At 38.0% G+C, this 5,301-nt stretch overlaps 1 non-coding gene across 1 annotated transcript; it reads left to right on the plus strand.

Annotated features, from left to right (window-relative positions):
* The first annotated feature begins 3,410 nt into the window (after positions 1–3,410).
* LOC123250821 lies at positions 3,411–3,533 on the plus strand. Its single transcript, XR_006506456.1, has one exon. It is a non-coding gene; the product is annotated as a U6atac minor spliceosomal RNA (small nuclear RNA).
* The last annotated feature ends 1,768 nt before the right edge of the window (positions 3,534–5,301 follow it).

Genomic DNA, 5,301 nt, shown 5'->3' on the forward strand with positions numbered 1-5,301 from the left:
TCTATAGCTGTATATAATGTTCTTTTGGTTCTTCTCATTTCATTCTTTGTAATTTCTTATAGGTCTTTCCATTTTTAAAAATTAACTTGTTCATTATTTCTTATGACATATATTATATTCCATTACAATCAAACACCAGAATTTGTTCAGCCATTCCCTAATTGGTGGGCATCATCTCAATTTCCAGTTCTTTGCCACCACAAAGAGAGCTGCTATAAATATTTTAGAACATAATAGTTCTTTTCCTTTTTCCTAATCACCTTAGAAGACAGATCCAAGAGTGGTATTGCTGTATAATTGGGACTGAGGATATTCCCAGTTTTATAACTCTCTGGGCATCATTCCTGATTACTCTCTAAATGATTGGATCAGTTCACCGTTCCAGTAATAGGGTATTAGTATACCCATTTTTTCATATCTTCTCCAACACTGATCATTTTAGTCAAACTGATAGGTATCAGATGATTTCTTAGAATTCTTTCCACTACTACTTCTAGCTGAAATATTGAGGAAGACCTCATGGAGAAAAAAAGAGGAAGGTTTTTACTTTTTAACACTAATTTAGTATTTTCCATAAAGGAAAGGAAAAAAAATCTTTTAAACCAAGATTAAATCTGTGGGTCAAGGAGAAGGGAACTTTTTTTCTCTAATCAGAAAGACAGTGCAATTCTAGGTCAATATTATGTTTTTCTTCCTATTATTCTATCAAGAAAGTACCATGCCCAAAACATGTCCAAATCCTCTACAGTTTAGCACCAGTGTTGATACTCTTTATAGTCTAAGAAATCTCAGTCTAATAGCTCTAGAAAATTTTTGTAAGACTTGCTTATGACTGTGTTTAAGTATCTCAGAGAGTAATTGAAGTTGTGTGTGTGAAAGAAAATTTTGTGTCTGTATATTTACGAATGCCAAGAAAGTATTTATGTTAGACTATGAAGTTTTGATTAGGGATAAGTCTTGGCCAAATTGCCAAGCTGTCTTCTGTAGAACATTACATATTTTATAGACCTTTGCCCACTTTCCAAAATGATTCCATTTGACAAAAATTTCTAAGTATCTACTCTATGTAAGATACTATATTAAATATTGAGAGAAGATAAGTATGAAGGATCCTACTCTTAAAGAGTTTATAATCTAATGGGAGAGGGCAAATATGCAAATAACCATGATACAAGAGAGTGACATTAAGTACAAAGAATAGAGTCATTGAAAGAATTATGAAAAATATTATATATGTCACTTTCATCTGATTGAAAGTGATAATGGAGAGGCTTCGTGGAGTAGGTAGCCTCTGAGTTGCATCTTCAAGGAAGGGAAGGTCTTCAACAGGTAGATATGGGAGATGAAAAATAAATTTATGATTGTATTTGTGGTCCATGTTAGTTGTGGGGCATGGCAAGGAGGCGGGACAAGAATGGGGGATATAAGGGACCCCAATTTGGCCAGAATATAGAGTATGTAATGAGAATATCTCATAGTATGAGATAAAACTGTACAGGTAAGTTGAAATCAGACTATGGAGGGCTTTGGATGCCAATCAGGAGTTTAACTTTCATTTTTCAGGAGGCGATGGGGAGGCATTGATTTGTTTGTTTAAAGAAGGGTAACATGATCTTTAGGAAAATATTTTAGATTACAGAATAGAGGTAGATAAAAGAGGTTATAAGCCTAGAGATCGAAAGACAAGTCAGAAGGCTATTACTAAAGTTTAAGTGAAAAGGGGGGTGTTTCAAACTTGTATGAGTTGGTAGCAGTGGGCAAGAGATACCAGAAACATGAACTTCCCTCTTTGGACAGCTAATAATACCTCACAATTTTATAATACTTTACAATTTACAAAGTATTTTCCTTAAAAAATTATATAAGGTAAGCTGGTTGTTTGTTATCCTTCATACTTGAAGAGGTTAAAAGGACATTGTGGTGTCAAGGTCAACATACAGTGTGTCTGATCAGACCAATATGATCTTTGTAATGCAAGGTGGCTAACAGAAACTTTGCTTTTGTAATTTCTAACGGTCACAAAAAGTCAGTTAAACATCTTAGAATCTTCAGAAAGTCAGTTAGAACTTAAAGCTATAAGTAGAGGTGAAGTTCCAATAGACGGGGCTTTTGCCTTCTAGTTTTTGCTGTGGCTGGAGGCTTTTTCTTTGGCTTAACCTGTTGGCTTTGGCCTAATTGCTTTGGCCTTGGCCTGTGCTTATTTTGTCTTGGGGAAATTTGGACCTACCTCATTTCTCTGGACCTCTCCCTGATCTCCCATATGCATCCCTCCCTTTCCCTGAATTTCCTTTGGGTCCTGGGTGTAAGGGAGGGCTTGCTGATTAGACATTGAGGGTTTAGTTTCTATAGGCTAGTAGAGTATCCTCAAATAAATTACCCCTAGATTTGATAGAGACTTTACTTAAAAGGCAGCCAAAGCTTCCTGACTGGGAGAGCCGGACTCTCTCTCTGTCTAAACCTCTCCACGACCCATCCCCCACCCTCCCCTCTCCTTAGCAGCAGTTAGAAAACCCTGAACCCCTCCCCCCTTCTGACTGACCTGGTATTAATAAACCCCCTTGTTACCTATCCAAACCTCTGTGGTAAATCATTGTGTTGAAAATTAAGACAAGGGCTCAAGGGGAAGGAATCACTTTTATTTCTTGAGAGAACTGGGGCATCCATCTTGGCAGGAAGTACCTCCCCAAGACTTCCTCCAGCCATCAGTTTGACTGGCAGGGAGGGGCCCTCTCGACCCCTCCCTCAAGAGACTTGAGAAACTAACAAGAGAAACCCTCCAGCTAAAACCTAAACATTTCTTATTGGCCCTAATTTCCTCCCTGTATCCTCTGTCTCAAGCCTCTGGGAATAAACCTGTTTGAGCTGCCCTCTCCTACATACCCCCTTTCCTTTATCTCCAATATACCTTTCCTTACCTTCATTCCTCCTCCAATCACCTTATAAACACCCTATATCCCCTTTATCCTTCCTCACACCCAAATTGCATTTTGATTTGAACCTACTCAGATTATTATTATTTTTTATAACATTTTGGAAGTCTCTACCACAAGTTGATCACAAATAGTCTATATAAATATTTGGGAGGGGTATGCCTCTAAATCTGTCCATCTCACATTTCTTTTGACGTACTAAAATTTTGCTTTGCTCACAGAGCACAGCACCTTCTTTAATATGGGCATCCCATGCTGGATGGCTTTGTGCCAGTGTCTCCCATGTCTCCCAATTTATGCCAAAGTTCTTCAGAGAGACCTTTAGAGTGTCCTTGTATCATTTCTTTTAACTCCTGTGTGAGCACCTGCCTTGCTTGAGTTACCCATAAAATACTCCTGTAGCCACATGCATTTGAACAATGTGGCCAGCCCATCAGGGTTGTGCTGTCTGTAGCAGAGTTTGACCAGTTGACAGTTCAGCTTGAGTATGAAAGGAGGGGTTAGTATTCCCCTTGATAAGGTTGAAAGAGGTCCCAGTGGCCTTTGCGACATATTTGGTGAAGGCATTGCCAACTACTTTGTGTCATCTAATCTAACCATAAAGCAAGTAATGTAAATATTATTATACAAATTTTGCACATAAGGAAATAGAGGCTTATAGAGGTAACCTTTGTAAGTCATACAACTGTTAAGAGTTTGATCAAGTATTTGAAATCTGGTATTTCGACTCCAAATCTTTTCTGCAATGCCATGATATCTCTCTCTCTCTCTTAGTATCCCCACATTGTTTGGAGACTGCAAGAAAAAAATATTTAAGGAAAGCTCATTCATTCCAACATACAAGTAACTCAATATGCTACATCCTCCAGGAAAATCATAGAACAAGATGATTTTAGGGTTGCCCATTAGCAATTTAGATCAACCCATCTGAAACAAACTTAATAAATGGGCTATCTAGCCTTTGTTTAAAGGGGCATCCTATTATCTCCCATTATCTATTTAGATAGCTTGAATTGTTACCAGTTTTTATTAAATCAAGCATAAATCTGTAACTTCTCATTGCTCCTAGCATTGTGCTTTGGTACCAAAGTAAAATAAGTCTAATTCTTCTTCCAACATGAGAGTTCTTAAAATACTTAAAAGACAGATATCATGTGCCCTGGAAGTCTTCTTTTTTTGAGGCTGAACCTCAGAAGTGGAATTCCTTCAATAAATGCTCCCATGGAATGAACCAATGGTTCATTAGCATTATGGTTGTCCTCTGCTATAATTTCTCCATGTTATCAGTGTTATCTCTCAAAGTTATAAGGCATATAAAATGTGGTGCCTGAATTTAAAATAAGGCTGTAGAAGTCATCTGACCAGGGCAGAGTACAACAGAGAATAGTCACTTCCTTATTCCTGGAAGCTATGCCTCTACTAATGTAAACCAAGATTGCATGAGATCTTTTTCTGACACTGAGCACTGTTAACTCAAATTTGGCTTAGAGTCCACCAACATCTTTAGATATTTTTCAGACAGATTACTTTCTGATCACACCTCTCCCATCTTGTACTTACGAATTTCAGTTTTTGAAATTCAATGTATAACTTGACTTTCAGCCCTATCCAGTTTTATCGTGATAGAGGCAGTTAGGTGCTGCAGTGGATTGAACTCTGAGCCTGGAATCAGGAAGATTTGAGTTTATAATCAGCTTCAGATCCTTGCTGAGTGATCTTGGGCAAGACAATTAATTTATTTGCCTCAGTTTCTTCAACTGTAAAGAGTATCTGCCTCATAGGCTTGTTGGAAAGATCAAATCAGATAATATTCTTAAAGCACTTAGCACAGTGTCTGACACATAGTAGGTGCTATGTAAATGCTTATTCCCTTCCTTAAAATTTTTGACCCAGTGTTCTAGCCTGTCACTATCTTTTTGGATCCTATCTGTTACTCAGTGTGTTTTCTGTCCTCAGGATACTCTATTCTGAGAAGATAAGGATGATAGTAATATATATGGGGAACAACAAAAACAAAGGTCTGAGTTCACTTTTCCCCTACATAGATTATAGTATTTTTGTCCTTCCCATTTCATTACTGGCAGAGAGGAAGAACAATTGGCCAATTAGTGCCATTAGCATGCACAACCAGCTCTGGCCCTATAGCCAATCAAAAGGTTTTTCTTTGCAGCGCAGTAAGCAAAGAGGGAACAGTTACAGAAGCCCTGCGAATGCTCTGAAGGAGAAAGCTGGGCCCCTCCATTCCATGTTATCACAGATTTCCAGAAGTCGCTTCACCAAGCATTCATGGGGTTCCTATGCACATACTCCTAGAATTGGGTTCTTGTTGACCAGTTCCTTGTAAAAGCAGGAAAACACTATAGTTGGTGCT

The sequence above is a fragment of the Gracilinanus agilis genome, chromosome 5 (genome assembly GCF_016433145.1).
Source record: "Gracilinanus agilis isolate LMUSP501 chromosome 5, AgileGrace, whole genome shotgun sequence".
In the NCBI taxonomy this organism is placed as follows: Eukaryota; Metazoa; Chordata; class Mammalia; order Didelphimorphia; family Didelphidae; genus Gracilinanus; species Gracilinanus agilis.